The sequence below is a fragment of the Gallus gallus genome, chromosome 2 (assembly GCF_016699485.2).
Source record: "Gallus gallus isolate bGalGal1 chromosome 2, bGalGal1.mat.broiler.GRCg7b, whole genome shotgun sequence".
In the NCBI taxonomy this organism is placed as follows: domain Eukaryota; kingdom Metazoa; phylum Chordata; class Aves; order Galliformes; family Phasianidae; genus Gallus; species Gallus gallus.
In genome coordinates, this window is record NC_052533.1 from 148797323 (window position 1) to 148810720 (window position 13398).

Below are 13398 nucleotides of genomic sequence, written 5' to 3' on the forward strand. Positions count from 1 at the left end.
TGCCGCTACATAAGCCAAATCTCAAGAACCACTCTCATAATTCAGCGTGTGGAAGTTTGACACTAACTCCTGTGTATCTACTCCTTCCTAGGTGAATCGAGCCCTCGTCCACGTAGAAGAGCCAGAGCGTATAGCGATGGTTCACTGTGTGCTTCCATCAATGCAGAGCTGCTAGGAAGCACGAATCGCTGCAGCTCGGATGATAGCCTTCCATATAACACCAGTGATGGAATGAAGGTGATCATCCAAGTGGAAGCCCTCATCTCTCCCGGCTGTGCTGAAGACGCTGACCTGAGCCTGCCCGAAACAACGGTCAACGAGCTGGACTGTGACGGGGCGCCATTGCAATGCAGCCCAGCCCAAGCACAGCCCGAGTGCCCCGACAGCAGCAGCTCCATGCAGGATCAGGTCAGCGTCAGCGAGGAGGAGCCGAGCCTTGTGGAGGGGGACGTAGAATCGGAGCTCCAGTCCCAGGCACCGGGCAGCAGAACGGGCTCTGAGCTCCCCCCTCCTGAACAAGAGAGGATGAGTCCCATGTGTCCACCGGACCTCTCACCAAAAAGCCCTCCTGGCTGTTAAGGAATAAAAGCACGCTGGTGCTGGATCAACGCCTTGACTGCCTTCTGAGTCTTCATTCACAGGGATTGGGATGGATGCAAGCAACAGCAAGGCAGCTCATCTTGCAAGGCTATGGCTGTGGGCTGTGCGTGCAACAGAGCTCCGGGTTTGTTCCCGCTTTGTCTGGCTGTGGGATGCCTGCAGCGAGAGCTGTGCTCCCGTAGGGTATGGTAGCAAATAATCTCGAGCATCCTGGATGCTGCTCATGATCGTGCGCAGCTTGCTGGCTGTGGCTTTGTGATGCTTTTGAGTGAGGGCTTTGGGATGCTCTTGGATGCCTCGGCTGCTCCCCGACAGCTCTCTCCTCTCTCCCGCCGTGTCCATTCCTGGTTCCCAGCTACGAGCTGGCCCTGCAGAGCATCTCCAGCCCTGCTGTCAGCATCACCATCCAGCTGGGAGAGGAGGAGCTCCCCGTGAGCAGCATCTGCCTGTCCCTCCCCCGGCGTCTCATTGGTCAGCGGCAGCTCTGTCCCTCCCCCGGCGTCTCATTGGTCAGCGGCAGCATCTGTCCCTCCCCCCGGCGTCTCATTGGTCAGCGGCAGCTCCGCCGGCTCCCATTGGCTGAGCCGCCGTGCGCGGGAGCGGCCGTTGGGAGCCGGCAGTTGCAGGCACGGCTCTCCTTAGCGAAGCGCCGCTCCCGGCAGCCCGGGCCGCCCCGCAGGAAAGCGCGGCGTCAGCCGGAGTTGTTCGGGCAGCACCGAGCCGGAAGCCGCGGCTCAACGGGAGCGAGTGCTGAGGACAGCTCCGCCTGAGGTGTGCGGGAGCGAGGGAGCGAGAGAGCGAGAGGGGCCCTGCGCGGCCCCCCAAGCACACTGCCCTCCCCTCCCCCGTGGAACCCCCGTGGGGTGGGGCTGTGGGATTGGGATTGGGATGAGGGATGTGGGATGGGCCGTGGGCTTGGGACAGGCTCGTGTCCCCCCAGCGCCACAGCGCTGCTGCCAGCATCTGAACCGTGCCCCCCCCACCACCAATCCCTCCAGCGCTGCTCCCGGTGCCCCCAGACCCATTGCAGCCCCCCAGAACCGAAGCGAAGGTGGGCCTGTGGCTACTGGGAGCTGCGGGGAGGCTATAGGGGGATATAGGGCTGCTGTAGGGGGCTGTGCAGGGACTGTTAAGGCGTATGGGTCTATAAGGAGCTGAGGGGTACTCTAGGGGGGATCTGGGGCTGTGGTGAGCCATCAGAGGATTTGGGGCTATAGGTGGCTGTGGGGAGGTTATGGGCGGGGGGGTATATAGTCAGGCTGCCCAGGGAGGTTGTGGATTGTCCTTCTCTGGAGATCCTCCAAACCCAGCTGGATGCCTACAGTACAGCCTGCTGTATGGAGCCTGTTTTGCGGGGGGAGGGGTTGGACTCAATGATCTCTAGATGTCCCTTCCAGCCCCTACAGTTCTGTGTTTCTGTGATTGTAATCGTTGCTTCTTGCAGCAGTAGAGTGTTTCAGAAGAGAGAAAAAGATGGCAGCCGTGAACTGGCTTTCTGTGCATGGTAAAGCTGTGCTGAGAACTGGGCTGACTATTGCAGCTGAAAATGCGTGCCAAGTCTGCAGACACAGAGGAATAACTATTCCGTGTTGGTTGAGCTTGTCTAAGGTAGGTGTCCTTGCTAGGTGAGCTTCTGCTTTAAAGCATCAAGTTGTAATTTTAAAAGTAAGTTTGCCAGTTCTTTTTTTACCCAAGTGATTTTTTAGCCGGGAGAGATTGGAGTTGCTGTTTGGTAATGGAAGATGAAGGGAGGAAAAGCAAGTAAAAGGCATGCTGTGCATAGCCACCACATGCCATGGGCACCGTTGTCGTCCTGCACAAAGGAGGAGCAGCTCAGCAAGTTTGGCCTGGGCCGTGGGAGGGAGCATACAAACATCTGGACCAACCGGAAACGAGTTAGTTCTGCAGGTTGGTTGTTTTCTGCTATTTGTCCCACGTCCTGTTGCTCAGCGGTAGATTTGTTCCCGTTCAGTGCTAGCAAGGAATGTCCCCGAGCATTTTTGTTTCAGCTGTCGCAACGCTTTGTTCCCTTGCTGCTGGGCTGGGGCGTTTGAAGAATGATGCACTGTGCTGATGCCCAGCCAGGCTTTGGGGCTGAGTCCGCGTAGCAGGGTATGTGTGTGGCAGGACTGAGGCTTGTTGGGGGAGCAGGCCAGGTGGAATCCAGTGCGCTTTGCTCTTGTTCTCAGTGCTTGTTTTTGCTCAGGAGGGCAGGTGGTGAAGCTCATGAAGCAATGCCTGCAGACGGGGTTTGCTGGAGCAAGAGGTCCTGCAGGCCTTGTGTGACAGCCATGGAGCTGTAGCGAGGCTGCGTCAGTGTAAAACAGCAGAAATGCACGGAGGTGTGAAGGTGAGCTGTGGGCTCCAGTAGTGCAGGAGGGGACGTACGTGCTCAGGGTTTGGCTGCTTCTGCGTGTTTTAAGTGAGTGTGATAGCACTGCTTGGTCCGTTTGAGTGTATGGAACAAGTGTGACATCCTTTGTGCTGGAGTCATGTGGAAGGAGTCCTATGTGTTTGCGACCTGACTTGAAGCCTGTGGGCATCACGGAGGAGTAGGGGAAGGGGATGAGGGGAGGCAAGCGGGGGTAAGAGGATGAGGCAGTAGGAACAGGAACCTGTTTGGCCGATCTGAAGTGCTGCCGTTCTCTTTTTGGTTTAGGAATCTCTGTGTGTTTTTTAATGAAGAACAACCTCATTGTTCATCTTGTGAGCGAATTCATTCAGGCCTCTTAGTTGGTGTTGTTCTCTCCATGGAGCTGCAAGTGAAATGGCTACTTCTGGTGTGATGTGTGGCCCCCTCCCGCCTTCTCAGATCAACCAAGTTGGCAAGGCCTGGCTCTTGGTTGGTGAGCTATGCCCAAGGTGAGGGAGGTGTCTCTTCTGGGCTTGACGTGCGGCAATCAGACCGTATAGCCGGTAAGGATATAGAGCAGGCATGTGTTTCTTGGTGACGCGCGTAGTCCCTGGTGCAAGGGGGATCGCTCCACCTAACTTGCACACTGTCAGGAGAAATGGTGCTATAGATGTATGTAGGTCGAACTAATAGCTAATCAGTAGTTGACAGGAATTCGGAGACCTATTCATTACATTCCAGAGAGCCCATTAGCATGCAGTCCCTTCCCCTTTTGCGAGTGCGTAGAAGGTCGTGATGATGAAGGCTTGTAGTCTTCCTCGCGAAGGCTCGTAGTCTTCCTCATTGCACACTTGTGACCCCGAAGGGGGGGCATCCCACAAAAAGGTTTCAGCTTGCCCTGTAGACATCTAATCAGCTCCCTGCCACGTGTTTTCGAGCTGCTCTCCAGCCCTTATCTCGATGGCCCTTCATCCTCCCTGTTATTCCTGACCTAGTGTCTGTGAAAGTGCTTGGAAACCCTTGTTTTCTAGCACTCCCTACGTAAACTCTCTATTTGCCTCTTATTTCTAGTTTGTGCAGCTACTTTCCCTTTTCTTGCTGTGAGGCCCTTCTCTCTCTAACTGCAGGCTCCTGTTCTCACTACTTCAGTTCCCCCCTTTTCTATAGTCTAGCAGGGCTTCTACCTGCTAGATCATTTTGATTCTGTTCTACGTGTCCCCAAATAGGCCCCACTTCCCACCTTTGGCCTCAACGACATGTCTCTTCCATATCTCCTTTTTCTTTCTAGTACTCCGGCACAGGCAGGCAGAGCATCTCATCATGACACAGGTAAAACCTCCCAACAGCACCAAGAGGATGCAAACTAGGAAGAGCTGCTTTAACCATCCTAGATTCAGTAGCCAGCTAGTAAGCAAGTTCCCTAAATCTCCTTCCCAGCTGGGGTCTTCAGGCAGGTATGATGTATCCACGGTGTAAGCTCCTCTACCTTGGCCGTGGTGTGGGTGGTCAGGAGAAGTTGGTAGGGTCCTTCCCACTTTGGTTCCAGCGGTACATCTGAGGGAGATTGAACGTAAACACGGTCGCCTGGCAATACATGGTGCACTGGAGCGTCTAGGCCTTGTGCCCTGGCATCGAATCCTGTTTGTTCAATTTTCTTTAACTGCGTCACCAAGCTGACCATCTCTTAACACCTCCTCCCGCACCTGCGTAGAGATTTCCTTTTGTACAGGATAAGGTTGCCCATATAGAATCTCCTCTGGGCTTCATCCTTCCTTGCTTCGGGGTTTAGTCCGAATTCTCAGAAGTGCCAAAGGCAGTGCCTGCGGCCAGGGAATCCCAGCCTCTTGGCCAAGTTTTCCTATCTGTAATTTGATCAGGTGATTTGTTTTTCCATCTGTCCGCTCGACTGCGGTCTATAAGGTGTGTGCAATTGCCAATCAATTCCCAATAATGTGCTTATTTTTTTGGACCACCTTGGCAAGAATGTGGGCCTCGATCTGCTGAGATTGCTACAGGAGCCCCGAACCTTGGAATTAACAGCATGTAACAGCATTTTCGTTGCTTCCCGAGCCTTAGGAGTCCTACAGGGAAATACCTCTAGCCATCCCAAAAAGGTATCAGTTAGTACCAACATACAGCAATACCCCCCTTTTCTTGGGAGTTTCAAGAAATCAATTTGTCACTGTTGCCCTGGAAGGTTCTCTTTCCTAATAGGCCCACTTGAACCCCTTTCCTGGTACTAGGATTGTACTTTGTAATGTCTGTTTGCCCAATACATTTTCTTATCCCTCCCTTAGAACCAATTTCTATAAAATACCAAAGGACAAAACAACGTGTCCATCTGTCAGCCTGCTCTCTTCCTTCTAAATCATTAATTAGATTGCTATCCTCTTTAAAATATTTTACAGGTTTTGACTCAGGTTCCGAAATTTTAAGTTGACGGTCTGGAATTAAAGCCCTCTTCAACTACCTGTTCTGCCACCTGATCCACCATCTTATCCCCAGTTTCCTGTACAGTGTTACCTTTCTGATGTTCTTTACAATGTATAATAGCCACGCTCTATGGTAGATTTACATTATGCTGTTTTTCCTTGTGTGTGAGCATTCCTTGCTCTTTTCAGATGGCGCTATGAGCATGTAGCATCCCAAATACATAATTAGCATCTGTCCATCTATTTCAGGCTCTTGTCGAGGCAGTTATTTCGGTCTTCTGAGAGAAAGTCCCCACAGGTAATGGTTGTGCTTCGATTACCTTGTCAGTAGCAGTTACTGCATATCCTGCCTTACGGTTTTCTTGTCTCACAAAACTGCTTCCATCAGTAACCCAGGTGTCTTCTGCATCTTCTAAGGATTCGTCTTTCAGGTCCGACTGGTAACAGTCCATAGCCACAGTTGTTTCAAAGCAGTCAATACTGGTTCTCCAGGAGTTCCACTAAGGAGAGATGCTGGGTTGACAATGTGAGTTGCAGTTATTTCTGCATCATCCTGCTGTACCAGGATGGCCTGGTATTTCAGGAACCTCTGGGGGTGAGAGCCCATGCCCCCCTTTTACCTCCAAAACAGTATAGACACTGTATGAGATATTCCAACTGTTATTCTTTGGCCTAGTGTAGATGTCCCAGGTTCTTGAATCTTGAGCACTGGTGCAGCCACCGCCCTCAACCACTCTTCCTCACTTCCTGAAGGGGCTTTACCACCAGTCCGTAGCCGTGTATCCACGGTTGGCACCCTGCTGTCATTCCTGAGAATGCACGGAGTTCCTCGGCACTTTGTGGCTCAGGGCTTTGGCAGATGGCTTCTTTCCTGGCAGTCCTTGAGGTTCCAAGTCCAGCTGTAATCTCCTATCCCAGATAGGTCCCTTGCCGTTGAGTTCTTGGTGCCTTCTGTTGCGAAAGTCGATCATCATTGAAACAAAGAAATTCAGCACATTCGCAGTCCATTGCACACAGCCCTCTTTGTTTCTGTGGCATCCACATGCTGCAGTCAAGTTCCACCGTGGGATGGAGAAACCCAAATCTCAGGCTCCCGAGTTGAGCAGTTCTCCAAAATCCTTGGGCTGTTCTCACAGCCCTGGCTAACACTGTCCAGGTGAACTGAGTCTTTTTTGTCCCGAACTGGGGCTCTCCTATTCAATGGCAAATCACCTTAGGCTTCCTTTGGCCAAACCAGGCAGAAAAGGCATCCTTCACATCCAGAAGGCAAACTCCACCTACTCATTCCCTAACTTAGTTACTAAAGTGTATGGATCATATGGATTCATCGGCAAGATTGGACTATTGTATTTGGATTCACATTCAATTAGTAATCCGAAATCCACAAGTTATCTATGGTTTCTTTTCTCCTTCTCCAGTTGCATATCCTCAAAGGGATACGAAGCTTTACCCTGAGTGGGCTAGCTGTAGCTCTTGCTTTGAACTTAGGGCTGCATTTTGGCTCTACCAGGCATCCCTGATAGCCACACGGCTAAGCATACCTTAGTGAAGATTTCTGTAACTTCTGGGGGTACACCACTGTTTGTCCCAGTTTGTATGAAAGCCAGACTTACCATTTTCAATCAGTTCATCTTGTTTGACCCTTAGCTCCAGTGTTATTGAATTGACTCTCTGCATCCATTTGTTCTGATGAGTCTTGCCAGAGGAACGGTTTTGGAGAACCTGGCATCTACAGGCATGTATGTATTCCTCCTTATTTTCTCAGCCTCTCTGGAACTGATCCCAAAAGGGAAGCCTTTTCTTGTTGGGCAGTAGCTCCGACTTCTGTTGCAAAATCATCTACGGGTGGTAAGAGGCCGGAAACGAAACCTCTTTCTCCTGCTCTCCTAGCTGCAATTTCACCGGTGGATTTGCTAGGAATAACTTCCCAGGTTCCCATTCTTCAGCTTTTGCAATCAGAGATGGTTGGATTTCTGCACCGCTGTCTCATTTCCCTGCAGTTGGCACAGTGCTTTTGGTCCAGCAGGGCTGGAAGCCTCCCCCTCCACGGGCTCTTCCAGGCCCCCCCCCCACCTCTTTCTGAGGGGACCTCTGGGTCCTACGGCTCTACTCTAGCACCGCAACAGGAACAGCTGTTGCTCTTCCCAATGGCCTTACTATCTCTGTTCCTCAATCCGTTTTTTTTTCCTTTCTCTTGCTCAGCTCTCTTTGGATCTACCACCCTGTTACACCTTGCTCATCTTGGCCTTCCTCAGCCTGCGTCCTTCTGCAACTTTTCCCTTCCCAAACTCTCATCACTACATAAACAACTAGCATGACACTTCAGTTTCACCTCCTCCTCTCCGGACATTTCCAGTGCTAACACTGGAATTTTGGGTTTCCGAGATCTCTGCACATGAAGGCTATTCTCACTGCCAGTGCCCCATCCTCTCCACCTCCCCCCCTTTGCAAGTGACGCTGTTTACAACAGCACTCTCTGTGTGGGGCCAGGGCGGGGGGGGTGTGGGGGGTTGCTCTCCTGCCAGTGCAGATACACTCACTTTCTCTTTAACCCTTTTTCCTTTGTCCCCTCTTCATACCCTCAGTTACACTTCCACGTACCCTCAGTCATGCTTCTGTTTCCCATTAGCAATTACGCTTACTTCTGCCATCAAAACCGTTTGTCCCATTCCCTTCAGAACCCACCAATCAAACAGCACAGTTCTTCAGTGTCCATAAACACCCAGTACTTAGTCTCGTGATGAGAGCACTCCATTCTAACAACTGGTCATGTTACTTCATGGGCCTTCCCTCCTTAAGAAGAACAGGAACTGTAAGAAGGTATGATAGTTACGGGTCCCTTTCCGATGCCGCTTCTCATCATCTTCTACCTTCCACATTAAGCACCACTGATTGCAATACTTGATGAGAGTTTTCTTCCTCAAGGTGCCTCCAGGTTCCCCTGCAGTATCCCACCAGTGTGCCAGTGCACATCCCAACGGGGTTTCTTTGGGAATTTCCTTCCCCTGGGAGCCTCCCACGATGTTGACCAAATTCTTCTTGATTCCTAATTTCCTCAGAGTTTCCACAGGCAACCCTGGACACCGCCTACTGATCTTGTTCAGATGTGAACACTTGGATCTCACAGATCTCACAGAAGCCTGTCCACCTGCCTTGACACGCTTCCCCGCAATCAGAAGGCAGTCCTACACAAACAGGCTGACACTCATTCTCTGCAAGGAACGCATCTCACTCACACCACACTCACTCTGATCTTTAGAACAAAAGCCATGGTTTCGACGTAATCCACAAGGCTGACGACGTCTTTTAGCTGGCATCTTCATAAGGCTAGTACATTAGTCAGTAAGCTTTCAGGTTTCTCTGAAAGTCAGCTGGACCTGAAATGATTAGATACACGGTACGGAACACTCAGCAGATGGTGATAACAATCACACAACCTAGAACTCCCACTACTATCTCCAGGAGAATGCCCGTTATCATTTGACAAAATCCCCACTGTTACCAATCACCGAAGGCAGCTGTGGTCTTTGCAGACAGCCACATCCACGGGGATTGGAGGCTTCTGAACCGGAACCTTGTCTTTCCCGTCTCGTGCCCGCTAAGTCACGTTGTTTGAAAGCAGCACCTTCGCGGCAACCTTGATTTCTGCAGCCTTCTCCGAGCTTTGTGCCACGAGAGCTGTGCCGCTTCTACCTGTGACATGAGAGCATATGGAAGGCCCTGCAAGAAGTCTGGGTAGGTGATGTCAGTGTCTCTTCCTTTCCCCCCTGGTGCTGGACATAGCCGGGAACGGGAGTGGGGGATATCCCAGCAGTGGGTTCCTACCTCAGCAGAACGGAAGGGCTGTTCCGATGGGTGTATTTGAAGTGGAGTGAATCTGACGCTGATGAGAGAAACGAGGGGCCTGTGAAAAAAAGGAGCGTGCTGCATTTGGTGGTGCAAGATGTTCTGGGAACTGCTGCCAGCAATGCCCAGAAGGCTTCCTTTTTGCTGGGGAGAGCTTTAGCAAGGATTTTTTATATGAAAAGAGTTCATCCTATGTTTCCTTTCCATTGACATTTCATACGACTGCTTGAGAAATTGCTATTTCTTGCTGTAGAGAATGCACATACACCCTGCACTTGTATCTGCACAAAGAATCTTCTAAACATCACTGTCCGTGTTTCTTTTTGGCACTGGGATGGAGCTGTGTGGAACACAGACTTGGATGAACCTTCAGTCAGGTGCAGGGATGCGTAATGCTCATCTAAGATGTCACGCTGACAGCAGCAGTAGAGAGGCAAATTTCATAGGGTGGCATGCTTTTTTTTTTCTTTTGTTTCAGTGATAACCGTGGAAGCATACAAGCATTACCCAGACAAAATGGGCGTTTGTCACCTGGGCTTTCTACCAATGCCATAGGCAGGAGAAGTCAGCATGGGAAGCATCCGTGAGAGCCCTGCAAAAGACTGGTGAGAGTTCCCCTGGTGGCCTCCTTTGGCAATCTCAGGTCTCTGTAAGCTCTCAAGCTGTGTCGTAAGTCCTCCCGTGGTGCTGACTCAGCTCTCCCTGTCTTTGGTGTAGGAGAGCTGGACTTCAGCTCCTTCCTGTTTCCTGCCTATCTGCTCCCTGCTTTGCCCATGGCCCAGTGAGCCTTTTATTCCTCGCCCCCAGACTTGCACGTGTGGATAAGAGCATCTGCTTATGTGCGCTTCTTTTCTGCTTGTGGTGTCAGGCTGAGCGACAGCTCCCAGCCGAGCTTGTGCTTAGCGAGACACGGAGTAGCTGGAGATGGAGTTCTCTGTGTCACTAAAGCATGAGCTTGATGGCTGCCGTGAGCCAAAGCATCAGAGTTTCTGTGTTTGATTTCTGTGTTGGGCTGAGCAGGTAGAGCAGGGCAAGGGGGCTGATTTGGACGTGCTGCTTTCCAAATACGGTGCTGTTTGTGTGGCAAGTGCTTCTGGCATTCCAAATTGTGTCAGATGTCACTGAATTCCTTGGAATCTGCTGAGTTGACTTGTGCAGGTTTCATTCTGGAGCTGAACCCTTCCTGGCCGCTTCTGTGCATAGCCATGGCTGTTGCTTCTTTCTTGCCTCCTTTCTTTGTTGTGTTTGGCACTGTGCAAGCCGTGAATTGCCAGGGAGCAGCTGAAAGTGCTCTGGAGTTGTGGGGGGCAAACTGCCAAGAAACAAGGTGCAGCTTCAAAGCCCCGAAGTTTGGAGAGACGAGAGATGCACAGCGCTCTGCCTGGTGCAGGACATGATGTGCTCTGCAAGGCGCTTTCCACAAAGCCCTCACGTCCTTTCTCAAACTGCATCCAAAGCAACCCAGTGCCCTGTGCTTGTTGTACCCGGAGGTATCGGTGCCAGGAGTTGCTGCTGTGTTTGCAATGCCATTGTGTCGGCAGGGTGACGTTAATGGGCTGCAATGCCCTCAGTCATTCAAAGCATCCTTGCAGATGTTCCTAGTGAGGGGCATGTTTCATTGACACCATAGGTTGTTTCCTGGAAAATGAAAGAGTGGGCTTGCGTACCTCCAGATGGTTTTCATTTCCTGCTGAGCCCAGTGCACTTCACGTCTGCTGGCATTGCCCCACGGCCCTGTTGTGGTTTAAGCCGGTGGGTGGCTCAGCACCACACAGTCCTTTGCTTACTGCCCCCTTCCCAGTGGGATGGGGGAGAGAATTATGGGGGGGAAAAAAAAGAAGGTGGAACTAATGCGTTGAGAGAAATCTCTTTCCAAAGGTAGAGAAAAGGAAGGACCGAAGTAATATATATGTCTATTTACGAATGTATGTAACAAGTGATGTAGAAGCGGTGGCTCAGCACCTCCCAACCAATGGCCAAGCAGAGGAAGAGAGTGAGATGAACTCCCACCCCCTTCAAAACCCCTTCCACTTGATGTCATATGGTATGGAATATCCCTTTGGCTCGTTGACGGCAGCTGTCCTAATTTGGTTTCCTCCCAGCTCCTTCTTGAGAGCTTTGCTGAGAACGGCCTTGGCTCTGTACAAGTCTGCTTCTCAGAAACTCTAAACGTCAGAGTGTTATTACAGTTGTAGCATCATAGCAGACACTGAAGAAAAATCGATCGCACCTGAGACTAAGACAGCCCCCCAGTGTCTGTGCAGCGAGCCATGTGGGGCTGCAGGTCGTGCATTTCCCTGGCAGCATTGGCCAGGGGTGCTGGGGAGGTTTGTGTGCTCAGCTTGGGCATGGCGCTGCTGTGCCTGTCGACACAGCAGTGCTCCGTGCTCTTCAAGCAGCAGAAGAGCGTTTCATGAACAACGGGCCATAATATTTACTGGAACCAGATGCATTTGTGTCTCTGAGGCTGGGTTTACCCAACAGGCTCTTCTCGAAGGAGCCGTTCTGATTTCCTTTGTACGTGTGTGAGCAGAAGTGCTTTTCCCCCTTGTGTTCTGTCCCACTGTCTGTTGGTTTCCTGTGTGCTGCTTCATCCCTGGAGCTCGCTGCTGCACAGAAGAGTACAGGCGTGTTTATCGCCTGTAGGGGAAAAGGGGAGCCTGGTTGGCGTAGCAGTGAGCAGCAGCTAACGGGCTGTGCAGAGGAGGGCTTTGCAGAAGGAGCAGGAGTGCCTGCGTCCATGTGTATCCTCGGGATACGTTCTGGCAGTGAGGCAGCAGCTGTGGCCACAGGGACTGAATGCAGACTTGGCTTGGGGCTGCCATGTGGCGCTTCCTACCCCTACCGTCCTGTATATGCCTGGCAAAGCACAGCCACCCTGCACCCACGGCAAGCGTTTGTCTTAGTGTCATGTTTCATGCTGTCTTGCGAAGCTCAGGCACTGGGGGCAGCTTCCCCCCAAGAAAGGGAGGAGAAAATGAGGTCGTCATGGAAGCCAAAAGGCAAAAATGCACTCGGGAAAGAAACTGGCCAAGCAGTCTGGTAGCTGTGCTGTGTTTCTCTTCCTTTATTTCCATGCAGGTGAAAGAGATGGCTGCTCTAAGCCGCCCTTGAAGGGCGCAAAGAAGGACCCTAGTGTGGATTTGCCATAGGCCCAGCAAGAGGCTCAACAGCACCGAGCGCCGTGTCGTGCACTTTGGTCATGCCAACCCCATGCCAGCTTCTCCAGGATTTGGCTGAGATAGAATTCCAACCACCATCGGATTTCTCGAACGCTGGGGTGCCCTTTTGGAATCCTATGGTCTTGTGACGTGGTCTTGCCTCCCCACCTTGCCCATCCATGGTGGAGCAGCCGGGTGGCCCTTAGTGATGTCACAAGCGGCTAGAATGAGGGGAGGAGCAGCGCGTGCTGCTTCCCTTCATTGGAGCGCTTGAGCTCAGCGTGAGTACGTGGCTTGTTGCACTTGTGCATCGAGTGAGTCTGTTCGTCTTCAGCCCGTCTTGCGCAGCGTCTTGTAGGTAAGCTGAGCCGGTGCGGGATAGACGGGTGGGCAGCGAGGGCTTGAGAAGTGCTGGCTGGCGGAGCTCCTAGGATCATATTGCTTAGTCTGGACCGTCAGACGCCATTTTCCCGCAGGCCATCCATCCATCAAGGTGGCATTTGTCCCACGGTTTTTCCCTCGCCTTCCTTGCTAAATTGTGCAGGCTCACTGACCTGCTCTTTCTCTGTCCCCTCCCCACCCTCCGCCTGCTCCCTTGGTGCAGCTTTTGCTCGCGGAAGATCAGAGCAAAGTGACAAGGACCGGCTGCGGGTTTGAGGATCTTCTTCTCCCTTGTTCTGATCTCTTGCCAGGTACGTGCCATGTTTTGTATTGCCACATGGTTCAGCAGCCCGTGTTTAGTCGCACCGTGTGTAGTAACACAGGCTCGTCCAGCTGGGATGCGGCACTGGTCACGCGTGGGTTTTTTCCACTTCCCCTCCAGCTCAGCCCTCGGCAGGATGCTGCCTGTAGTGCTGGGAGCAGCTAGTGTGAAGGAAAGCAATCCCTTAGGCAAAGAGCCCTAGCCGCAGTTTGTGCAGGGCTGCACAGCATGAGCCAGGGGCAGAAGCGTGCATGCTTTGGCTGTGGGAGTGTGCCCGACAGCTGTAGGGAGCACAGCGGGCAT

The 13398-nt window shown here is 52.0% G+C and overlaps 1 long non-coding RNA gene across 1 annotated transcript; it reads left to right on the forward strand.

Moving 5' to 3' along the window:
* Positions 1–8047: 8047 nt before the first annotated feature.
* On the forward strand, positions 8048–12877 carry LOC112531915. Its single transcript, XR_003074080.3, has 3 exons — positions 8048–9120; positions 9710–9836; positions 12313–12877. It is a non-coding gene; the product is annotated as an uncharacterized LOC112531915 (long non-coding RNA).
* Positions 12878–13398: the final 521 nt, after the last annotated feature.